Source organism: Microtus oregoni, unplaced genomic scaffold (assembly GCF_018167655.1).
Source record: "Microtus oregoni isolate MIOR12 unplaced genomic scaffold, Mior012 000018F_ref0000195, whole genome shotgun sequence".
NCBI lineage: Eukaryota > Metazoa > Chordata > Mammalia > Rodentia > Cricetidae > Microtus > Microtus oregoni.
In genome coordinates, this window is record NW_024543077.1 from 33339932 (window position 1) to 33352018 (window position 12087).

Below are 12087 nucleotides of genomic sequence, written 5' to 3' on the forward strand. Positions count from 1 at the left end.
TTGAGTTATTTTAAAATATGTAACCCATAGTAATGAATTAATTATCATATAATATTTAAGGCTTTGATTATTCGTACATGAGAGCTTCCATTATTAATGATTGCTTATGAAATTAATCTTTGTAATTTTCATTATGATTCAAATTAACTTCATTAGTTGGGCTCACGACTCTCATTTTCTATCAAACTCTACTTTTAATTTCTGAAGCACTAAATGACATAAAATGTCTTTGTGGGGAGAAGAAGTACTTAAAATTAAGATTTTACTTTGATTCACTGAAGTTAACGTATTGAGTGAGCAGAGGAGCCAGAGCGGGTCTCGTACATTGCCCTCTGGCGTTTAAAGGCCTACATTGCACGGCAAAATGAAAACCCAAAGCAAAGGCGGAGCTGTGACCAGCTTCTTGCGTCTGGGGTGGCACCTTCATGCTCACGTCCCGCTTGCTCACGGTATTGAGGCTGCGGTTAAATGGATAACATTTAAAATGACGACTGAAAGAAACCCAGATGCTGGCAGCCCCGGAGAAGGCTGTGGAATGCGCATCCCCGCGACCGTCTTCCCACCGCGTAAGGAACTCAAAGTGAAACCACCCAGTACTAAACGTTTGTTCTCTTTGTCTCTAGATTTGTCACGTTTATTAGCTACCTAGACGGGTTGACAAAGGAGGCTTTAGTGAGGGTCTAGCGCAGACACGAGGAGTAATTACGCCTTCAATTAGGGCTTTGTGCCTGTATTGGGATTCTGTAATGCCAACAGCTATTCTCCATTTGGTTTAATTGAACATTTTTTTTTTTAGCCTTGTTCCTCCCTTAATCTGTACTAAAATTAGATTTAAAAAAATTCCAAATGCTGTTGGTGCTTTAGTTTAGCTTACAGCTTATGTGTGACCTTCAGGTATCTCTTGGAGTGGTTGGAGGCTGACCTGCTTGAAGATTTATTTTAATTACGATTTTTCAGATTCCAAGCAGTGTTTTGACACCCTCTCCATTTTTTTTTGTCCTATTTGATGATTGCAACCACGACCCCTTTTGGGGTCACGAACCTACTTTTGTGTGTGTGGTAGAGCTGCCTGAGGAACCCCGGGAAGGCTCCTCCTGACCAGAGTACAGGCTGCCTTACTTGGCCGCTTGAAGAATCCAACATTGGCTGACATGGTGTTTCTCAGAGTGAGTCACAGCCCGGATTAGCACGACACCTGAGGGAGCAGCCGTTTTTTTTTTTTTTTTTTTTTTTTTTTTTTTTTTTTTTTTTTTTTTTTTTTTTTTTTGAGGAAGATGTGTTTTTGCAGGGAAAGGATTTTTTTTTTTTTTTTTTCCTGAAACTGGAAGGAGGCTTGTAGACATATTAGTGGGGCTGGTCCCTCACTGAGAACGCGGTTGCCTCGGTGACCTCTTGAGTGACAGTTGACGCTAGCTGTCGGTAACTCACCACAGCCCTTCACAAACTTCCCACTTCAGTGAGGTGCTGAAAGGCACTGGGCACACATCTGAGCGCTCGCTTTCCAGACTGTGGGAAGATTTCCTAGAGAGAGCTGTGCTAGACTTGGGACTAACTGGCTTCTAGTGCTTATTTTTGGAGGACCCTTAGGGGTTTATACAGTAGGAAAGGAAAGCGCCTTGCTAGGGCTCCCCTACCTAGAGATAGTACAGCCCTGCGGTTAAACTCCAGGCTGTTCTGGTTTTGAAACTTGTGAGTACAGGGAGCTCACTAGAGAGGTACAGGGAGCATGGTTAGCCAGGCTCATTCGCGAATATAGGGAGCACGGTTAGCCAGGCTCATTCGCGAATATAGGGAGCACGGTTAGCCAGGCTCATTCGCGAATATAGGGAGCACGGTTAGCTAGGCTCATTCACGAATATAGGGAGCACGGTTAGCTAGGCTCATTCACGAATATAGGGAGCACAGTTAGCCAGGCTCAATCGCGAATATAGGGAGCACGGTTAGCCAGGCTCCTTTGCGAATATAGGGAGCACAGTCAAGCTCATTCATAGAGTACAGGGAGCACGGACAGCCAGGCTCACCGATGTCCTCTGCATCTAGAAAGCAAAGAATAAGTACTCAACAAGCATTTGTTGAGGAAGATAAACGAGTGAGAACTGGCGGAGTAACTCAAAAGTATTCAAATTAAAATGTTAACTTTCAACTTTTAAAAAATGACAGGGCCTGTCCTCGTTGCTCCGATCAGGCTCGAACATACAGACCCGTTGTCTTAGCCTCTCAAACAGCCAATGTCACAGGTATGGGCCTAGCATCTACCATTGTCTGTCTGTCTGTCTGTCTGTCTGTCTGTCTGTCTGTCGGTCGGTCCATCCATCCATCCATCCACCCACCCATCATCATCTGTGTATCTCTCTATCCACCTTTCCTTTATTGTTTATCTATATCTTTCTGTGTCTATTTCTCTCTCTATCCCTACCTAATCTTATACCTTAAAAAAAAATGAGCGCTCTAAAATTTGTAAAAAAAAAAAAACAAACCTAAAACCTATGGCTTTATTTAAAATATACTGTTTTTAAACACAAAGCAAAGAAAGCCAGCCTACAAACCACAATCCCAGAGAACTTAGACAACAACGCGGACACTAAGAGAGACTTACATAGATACAATCTACATGGGAAGTAGAAAAGGACAAGATCTCCTGAGTAAATTGGGAGCACGGAAACCTTGGGGGAGGATTGAAGAGGGAGGGGAGAGGTAGGGAGGGGAACAGAGAAAAATGTAGAGCTCAATAAATATCAATTAAAAAAATATACCGTTAAATTTGGTAGTGGTGGCCTTTAATCCCAGCACTTGGGAGGCAGAAGCAGGCCTGTGAGTTTGAGACCAGACTGATTTACAAAGTGAGTTCCAGGATATCCAAGGCTACACAAAGAAACCCTATTTTGAAAAACAAATGAAAAGGCACAGCGTGCGCGCGCACGCGCGCGCGCGCGCACACACACACGCGCGCACACACACACACACACACACACACGCTGTTAAAATCTTCAAGTAAAGACATGGAAGATGCACAGTGGAAAGTCTGCCAATGACTGACTCACCCTGGTGAATCAAAGTGGCCAGACTTCTGCCTCTCAGCTCTATAGATTCAGAACCTAAATTCTGCAGTAAATCTCTGATGTTATCACTGCCTCCCTGCTGTGCTATGACTGCTCTTCCCCTCCCTCCCCACCGTAGTATTTTTTTTTAAAATATTTTTATGGTTTATTTAACTTTTATTTTATGTGCATTGGTGTGAAGTGTCAGATCCCCTGGAACTGATCTTCAGACAGTTGTGAGCTGCCATGTGGGTGCTGGGAATTGAACCCGGGTCCTCTGGAAGAGCAGTCAGTGCTCTTAACCACTGAGCCATCTCTCCAGCCCCATCACCATAGTATTTTTTATAAATTATTTGGGAATTCCACACAATGTATCACGCTTGCTTCCCATACCTCTCAGGCCCACCCTCCTATCTTTGTGTCTTCCCAAGAAAACACCAAACCCAATTTGTGTTGCCCGTATTCTCAGTGGAGCATGGTCAAACTCCCAGTGGCCAACCCCTTAAAGGAAACCGAGTCTTTCTCCACCCCTACCCCTACCAGAATCAGTCAGCTGTGGAGAGCTATATGTCAGCATCTTTATCCTAAGCCACAAGACACAAGGTTGTTGATGCTCAGAAGATTGCGAAGGGAAAAAAAAGGCCCATTTTAAAGGTGTGGTCTTATGTCTTGGGAGCGATTAGAAATCAGAAGCCAAATGAACCTTTTTTTCTTTCTTCTAAATCAGTTTGTTTTCGGGTGAATGCAGCTGACTGACTTATACACACAGTGAAATGGTGGCTTGGTTTTCTATACGCCTAACAATCAGTGTGAAGAACAGGATGTTTCTTTCTTTCTTTCTTTTTTTAAAGATTTATTTATTTATTATGTATTCAGTGTTCTGCCTGCATGTCTGTCTGCACACCAGAAGAGGGTACCAGATTTCATCATAGATGGTTGTCAGCCACCATGTGGTTGTTGGGAATTGAACTCAGGACCTCTGGAAGGGCAGCCAGTGCTCTTAACCTCTGAGCCATCTCTCCAGCCCCAGGACGGTTCTTCAGTGAGGCTGAGAAGTGAGATTCCCATGCACCAAAACCACCACTGTTATTACCGCAGGGTGTGGCACTCTTTCCCGTGTTCACGTGGCTGTTGCTATAAGGAGCAGCAGGCTACGTTCCTGGCACCCGGCCGCCTGCCTGCACGGCTAGCTTTATACCCGAAATAATTACACGGAAACTGTATTCTTTTAAACACTGCTTGGCCCATTAGCTCTAGCCTCTTATTGGCTAGCTCTTACATATTGATCTAACCCATTTTTAATAATCTGTGTAGCCCACGAGGTGGCTTACTAGGGAAGATCTTAACCTGCGTCTGTCTGGAGTGGGAGAATCATGGCGACTCCTGAATCGGCTTCTTTCTCCCAGCATTTTGTTCTGTTTACTCCACTCACTTAAGGATTGGCCTATCAAATGGGCCTAGGCAGTTTCTTTATTAATTAACCTATGAAAGCAACAGATTAGAAAGAAATCACTCCCACATCACATGGCGTAATTGTGTTCTCCTCTTCCATTACACAAACATCCCCTCAGATGCCACATGCCGCATGGCTGGGAAAATACGAGTTAAGAACATAGTTTTGATGGATTTTTTTTCTCTGTCTGCTCTTAGTCAATTGATCTGCAATTAATGGAGCTGGGATCAAAGCAGAATTATATCTAGAAAATTCTCGACCTTTTTTTTAAGTATTCACCCAAATTAGAATACTTCTGGCTTGCATGTAGGTCTGTCATAAACCTCACAGAGCCGAAGTTTTACAGGCTTTCATCTGCCAAGCCACTCCAGGCCCTATATTAAAATTTCTTTCTTAAGTACAATTCTTTTCATATACAGGTCTCCATGATGCATAGGTTTCAGGTTTTACAAAGCTAGATTCAGCCCTGTTCAAAGAAGCCTCCCTTCTCTGCCAGCTGTCTTAAAACCATGGATGAACGGATGATTACATTTATATAGTCCCTAAAATACACCAGTACCTCAAGCTATTTAAAGAGACAACAAAGGAGAACAAAGGAGAAAACCTTACGTGCTTGTCGAAGTCAACCTAAAATCCAAGTTACCCACTGACCGCCTGGACCCTCCCTGCAGACCTACAATATATCGCAGAGAGAATGGCTGAGGTGCGGTGCCCTGTGTCTGGAGAATGGGGCTTTGATTTGAATTATGGAAAATACAGTTTTCCCTTTCTAGGTGGCTCCATACCCTATCATGTAGGATGTTGCATTACATAGATATGAATCTGTCTTGCCTCCCCCCATGCATGCACACACACACACACACACACACGCATGCACACGCATGCACACACACACGCATGCACGCACACACAAATGCACACCAGGTTTGGAGTTTCTTCATATGTTAACTGGCTAACTGGCTTTCCTGCTTAAAAGATGCCAGGCCCTTTTAAGTAAGTGAGACAGTCTAATTGCTCCCAAGAAATAAGACCACATCTTTAAAACGTGCCTTTTCTCCCCCCCTCCATAATCTTACGGTCTGGGCGACCTCTGCAGGGATCGGAGTTTATCGGTTTGTCTTGTGGCCCCCAAACTTTACGCGGGGCTTGGCGTTCAGCAAACAATGACAGCATGGTTTGCCTCACAGCCGGCGCCAAGGTTTCTTTCACTGGCCTCGTGTATTAATTGAGTACTGCTAATATTTTGATGGCAATCTTAATGCATAACACGGATGAGCATCCTGCTCGTGGAAGTCTGGTGCTGGAAGGAAGACGGAGGAGGGACTGCACCAGGACACCAGTCTGGCGGAGGCTCTGCCGTCCTAACAGATGACTTCCGGTGTCATCAGTTTCCTGGGTCTGAGAAGGAAGGTGGAGAGCCTAAGGGATGCAGAGAGGCTCCCATCCCACAGGGAACAACTTGATCATTGGGCAGCATCCTACTAGGGTGTCTGGGAAATGAGGTCCAGCGGCCTCTGGAGACATCTCTTCAACCTGGAAGAGCAACACCCTGCCCAGCGGCTGGCCTTCCCCGCTGTCGGGTAGACTCAGATGAGAGAGGGGACAGGTGGTCCAGGGTAGAAATGACAGGGCGTGTGAGAGGCGCGAGGACGTGAAGGGCTTCTAGAACATCTGTTAGCCAGATGAACAGGAACACAATGTGGGCGCGCAGTAAAAATAGAAGCAATTAACGTGGAGAGGGTCCTCTGATCCTTTTTGTTCAGAAACAAAGCAGCTTGCTTCCCGCCTTCTCCATTTCTCTTCTAGGAGTCCTTCTGTTCGTGTTCCGCTCTTCACTCTGTCAGGGAGACGGTGAAAACCTTTCAAGCGCTGTCTTCGCCTTGACTCTGAGTAAGAACGCTATATAATACGAAAGCCTGGACGCTCGTCTTATTCCGGCTTTACCTCAGTGATATACTACTCTGAGGACCTTTACGGCTATGGAAAAAAAAATACAGGTGCCATACCGTGAATAAATAGCTTGTCATCCATTAGCAATGGATTTTTAAGAACGTGTTAGACTGTCAGTGACCTGAGAGTCTCAGAAAGAAAATTCATTTCTAAAGAGGAAGGAGTCACACCGCAGCAATGAAGGCTTGCTGAAGAAAAAAAATTCAGCCGCAATGCCTTCCAGGGAGTCAACCTTGGCGAGAAACAAATTGTTTAACAGTAGACTTAATTAACTCGCGCATGTGTTTTCCATCCCAGCAGGTGTGAAGTCCCAGGGCAGCTGCTGCCACACCTGAGCTGGAGCCCTGGAGGAGCTTCCTGAGGACCTGTGAAAACTGTCGAGGCATTCAGTAAGGCCGTGATGGGCTAGCAGCGCTCTACCGCTGCCTGCAGGGAAGGCTCTGAAGGGAAGGGAAACGCAGGGCTGGGTCCTCTTGTGGTTTGTCTACTGAACGTCTTTTAACTTTCAAAGGACATTTAGCACTCATGGAAGTGCGGTTTGGCTTGCAACGCGGTCAGTCTTCATTAGTAGATGCGTGCCGCTTCCAGATGATAAAGGGGAGGGTCAGGATAGTAAGGGGGTAGCTGAGGTGCAGATGGCCCTTCCTTGGGGCTGGCCTGGTGGAGAGGAATCTCTCGGGTGTACAGTGCTGGGCATGAGGGAGATGATTCCAGAGCCTTTACTCAGAGTTGGCTTTCCGGTTACACAGACTTCAACGCCTCTCTCTTTGGAAATTGTTTTGTTCTAGGTTGAGCTTGCCTTCATTAAATGCCTTTTCCCCTTAGACTTGGTGCTTATTGGAATGTCTATTAAATATGGCAATAAAGTTCCCAGGGACAGAGCGAGCACAGGCATAACTTCTTGTCTAGTTGTTCTTTCAAGCTTGGCTTCCTCCACTAATGGCTGGGCTATGAAATTCACTTGGGTGTCCTACATATAAAAAAAAATACAGTCTCCTTGTTATTAATCTTACTGATGAGACTGACTGCTTTCAATATTTATGATGTAATACCCGCTTGGTAGAAAATTAACCTCTTCAGGCCCCATACAGTTTCTCTTTTTCTGTGAGAGAGGTTGCTGATGTATGATGGTTTTTCGAAGGATAGAACTTTTTGAAGCCTTAGATGGATTCCACCAGAGACTGACGGAATATAGCTATTTTCGTTATTTTGATTTGTCACCCATATTAACATGCTGAGTTATGATATATGTATTTTTATGTATGATTTGTTCATTCCCCAAATACCTGATCGATAATAATGGAGTACTTGCAGTATGACCAGCCGTGTGCTGGCAGCTGTTAATTTAAACACAAACACATGCACATACGCACATGTGCACACACACACATGTGCACACACACACACATACACACCACTCACAAGCAGGTCAGAGAAGGACTCTGAGCACATAGGTTTGTTGGATCTATCATTTTGGGGATACGTGATTTTGAGAATAGATTTTCTGAAATCGTCTTTCATTGTCCCAGCTGACAATCTTCACGGACTGAGGCTGAATCCATGAGGTCATAGTTCATCCTGTGACTCAGGCAAACTCGCCCTGACTGTGACTGAACCACACTACTCTATGCGAGAAGCAGAGACGCGGGTTGGGGAGCCCATTGTGCTCCCCAGGAATCATTTGCGGTTCTGGGGGGAATTAGCAAGGAGTAATTAGCAAGTGGGAATAGCTTAAAAATGGGAAGTACAGGGCTGGAGAGATGGCTCAGTGGTTAAGAGCACTGGCTGCTCTTCCAGAGGTCCTGAGTTCAATTCCCAGCAACCACATGGTGGCTCACAACCATCTGTAATGAGATCTGGCGCCCTCTTCTGGCATGCGGGTATATGTCTGTTGTATACATAATAAATAAATCTTTAAAAAAAAATGGGAATTGAACCTAGAGTGGCTCCCAGATACCCAAGCCGAGGTCCCCAGTTAGTTCCTTGGGCAGCTGAGGATGGGGAACCTGAAATGACCCTATCCTAGAGCAATAATGACGAATATCTTGCATATCATCATAGAACCTTCATCTGGTGATGGATGGAGACAGAGACAGAGACCCACACTGGAGCACTGGACTGAGCTCCCAAGGTCCCGATGAGGAGCAGAAGGAGGGAGAACATGAGCAAAGAAGTCGGGACCACGAGGGATGCACCCACCCACTGAGACAGTGGAGCTGATCTATTGGGAGCTCACCAAGGCCAGCTGAACTGTGACGGAAAAAGCATGGGATAAAACTGGACTCTCTGAGCATGGCGAACAATGAGGGCTGATGAGAACCCAAGGACAATGGCACGGGGTTTTGAACCTACGTAATATGCTGGCTTTGTGGGAGCCTAGCCAGTTTGGATGTTCACCTTCCTAGAAATGCATGGAGGGGGGAGGACCTAGGACTTACCACAGGGCAGGGAAATCTGACTGCTCTTTGGGCTGGAGAGGGAGGGGGAGAGGAGTGGGGGGAGGGGGAGAAGGGTGGGAGGAGGGGAAGGGAAATGGGAGGCTGGGAGGAGGAGGAAATTTGTTTTTTTTTTTTTCTTTTCTCAATAAAAAAAAAAGTTAAAAAAAATGGGAAGTACAAAGCAATGCAATCTATTCTGCCTGGAAAGACCTATGGAGGTAAAGTTACATTTGACATGGGAATTACAAATAGGGTGTTAGTAGGATGGAGAAAGGGTTCAGTCTGCAGAGTGCCTGCCATGCAGTCATGAGCACTTGCGTTCAGATCCCCATGGGGGTGGAACAGAAAAACCAGGTAATGGCAGTGTGCCCTTGGGTTCTCAGCTCTTGGAGAATGCAGACAGCTGGGTCCCTGGAGCTTGCCCACTAACCAATCTAACCAGTAGGTGGACACTGGGCTCAGTAAGCGGTCTTGTGTCTTGTGTCAAAAAGTAGTGTGGAGAGTGATTTAGGAACACCCCTGCTGTCAGCCTCTGCCCTCAACATATGTGAGTGTCTGCACACATAAACAGAAAAGCACATGTGATCACGTGTAGGAAACACGTGATCAGGACAGAAGGAGCGATCAGGATCTGAGCTGGGGGCGAGGAGCGGGGCTAGTAAAGGGAAAGAATGAGGTGGCCATGGCTTTGGGGGTGTTTAGATAACCCTGGAAAACCCTGTATGGCCAAGGGAATGGCGGACAGTGGCTGGACAGGACCACAAAGCAGGGAAAAAACTGGGCGGCAGGGGTGGGGCTGTAGTAATAAGAGCGGCGGGCCTACTTTTCGTCCCGCCCGGCTCCTGCACAGCTAGCTTTACACCAGAAATAACAACACACAAACTGTATTCATTTAAACACTGCTTGGCCCTTTAGCTCTAGCCCTTACTGGCTAATTCTGATATCCCGATCAACCCATCTCTAATAATCTGTGAGCACCGGTCTTACCGGGAAGATTCTAGGTCCATCCTGGGTCTGAGATGAATCGTGTCTGCCCGGGAGAGCAGAGTATGGCGTCTGCTCCCAAGAGGAGAGCTGTGGAGTCTGAGCTCACTTCCTCTTCCTCCCAGCGTTCTGTTCTGTTTACTCCTCCCACCTATCTTCTAACCAATGAGGGCCAAGCAGTTTCTTTTTATTTAACCAATGACCTTCCTCCATCATGGGGCGAGACGGCTAGGCTGGCTTTTAAGCAGGCAAATGAAGAAGCAGAGGAGACAGCTGGCCCGCAGGTGTGGTGGCTGTGAAGGAGTGAGGCTAACGTTTGCTGGTTTTGTGTGTCGACCTGATACAGGCTAGAGTCATCCGAGAGGAAGGAGTTTCATCAGAAGGGCTTCCTTGAGATCCAGCTGTAAGGCATTTTCTCAATTAGTGATCATTGCAGGAGGGCCAGGGATAACGCCAATGGTGGGTGGCGTTATCCCTGGCTGCTGGTCCTGAGTTCTATAAAAAAGCAGGCCGAGCAAGTTAGGCAAAGCATAGCTTCAGTAAAAGCAGCACGCCCCCATCCCCATGGCTTCTGCATCAGCTCCTGCCTCTAGCCATTTTGTATTTTGTTTATCTCTTAGTTGTGAAAATTGGAGTCTGCCCACCCTTCAAGCCCATGTGAGGGGAGCCCACAGCCAACTCGTTGCTCTGGCCTATAGTTAAGATACCTCTGACAACAAGCAAAGCAGTAAAGTGATTACAGACCATTGGAGTTTTAAATTTAATTGAAAAAAGGAATTTTCCACTGGGCATGGTAGCATATTCCTTTAATCCCAGCAGTTGAGAGGCAGAGGTAGGTGGATCTCTGTGGCTTTGCGAGCAAATTGGTCTCCGTACTGAGTTCCAGACCAGGAATGGATACACAGTGAGCTCCTGTCTCAAAAAGCAAAACAACAATAAATCTCAAACTCCCAGACATAAAAAGGCATTTTATTTCTCAAAAAGATGTCAAGGAAAGTAGTAAGCTGCCGGCTGATTTTTTTTTTTTTTTTGGTTTTTGTTTTCATCCAGCAGGACTTTGGAGTGTTAGAGACTGGCTGGGTAGTCACCCGGGGAAAGACCAAGGGACAAAGCTCAGAGGGACCCCAGGAAGAACACTGTATTGTAACAGGGTAGAATTATGGTCCCCGACCTTCCAGAGACCCTCCAGGTGCCATGGCAGCATAGAAGGCCGCTGACGGATATTTTCAACGTTCCAGAAAACGCTAATAAGCCAGACATTGAGCAAGTTCCTACTGTTTACTTGCCCAAACTTTGTATGTGAGGTGGGCTGGTGGACCAGTGAGTAGCGCAGGACCAAGGGAAGCCTGCCACATTGAAGGACTCCCTTGACCAAGGGGCCATAGACCACCTCTCTAGGGACCTAACTACTAGGAAAGGATAGGTCAGGTCCGTGGCTTCAGTTTTTACCTTTGAAGGTGGGAGATGGTGGCTCCCAGAATTATTTTATAGCGACTGTCAACCTAAGAACCGTGCAAGAACTATGGTAGTAGGTAGTGTATACAGCCAGCACACAGGCAGTATTCAGGGTGGGTGCGGTTTCTGGCAGTGACTTTGGACCTGGACAGCTCTCCTCTGCGTGTCTGTCTCCCAAGATCATGGTTGTTAACAGCTGTGACCTTGAGCAAAACTGAAATGGCCAGCTAAAGACCAAGTATGTTAAATATTCCAGCAAGAATAACCACCAGCGTTCTGGTAGGGGACACAGGAAGGAGCATCTTGGTGTGCCCTGCTTTTGCTTCTTTTGCTTCCTCTCTCCCCACTCCCTCTGTTCTCAGTCTTACTTAGTGAAACTGAAGCCCGAGGTTTCTTCCTCCCTCCCTTCTTCCTTCTGTCCCTCTGTCTCTCCATCCCTCCATCCGTCCCTCCCTTCCTTTTTCTTTTGCACAAACTCTGGGCGAAAGTTTAGAGATCCTTCATTTCCACGCAGCAGTAAATGTTGGGTTTTGCTCTGCGAGAGTCTTTCCATTCAGAGACTAAAGAGATCACAGAGAAAGCAAAATCTTGGCCCAAGCTCCGGGCGTGGGGAGCTTCTGGGTAAGAGCCTCCGGACTTGCAGTAAGGGCCACCGCCATTGTCGTATACTGCACAGTGCTTTTCTTGGGGACGGCCTTAATTGCAGAGGCAGGCAGGAGGGTGTGCACATATGTTCCTGCAAAATTCGTTGCTGTTGTTTTTTTCTTAA

General features: G+C 46.4%; 1 long non-coding RNA gene across 1 annotated transcript; it reads left to right on the top strand.

Moving 5' to 3' along the window:
- Positions 1-477: 477 nt before the first annotated feature.
- On the top strand, positions 478-8560 carry LOC121458715. Its single transcript, XR_005975876.1, has 5 exons — positions 478-566; positions 2161-2237; positions 6298-6381; positions 6739-6830; positions 8503-8560. It is a non-coding gene; the product is annotated as an uncharacterized LOC121458715 (long non-coding RNA).
- The last annotated feature ends 3527 nt before the right edge of the window (positions 8561-12087 follow it).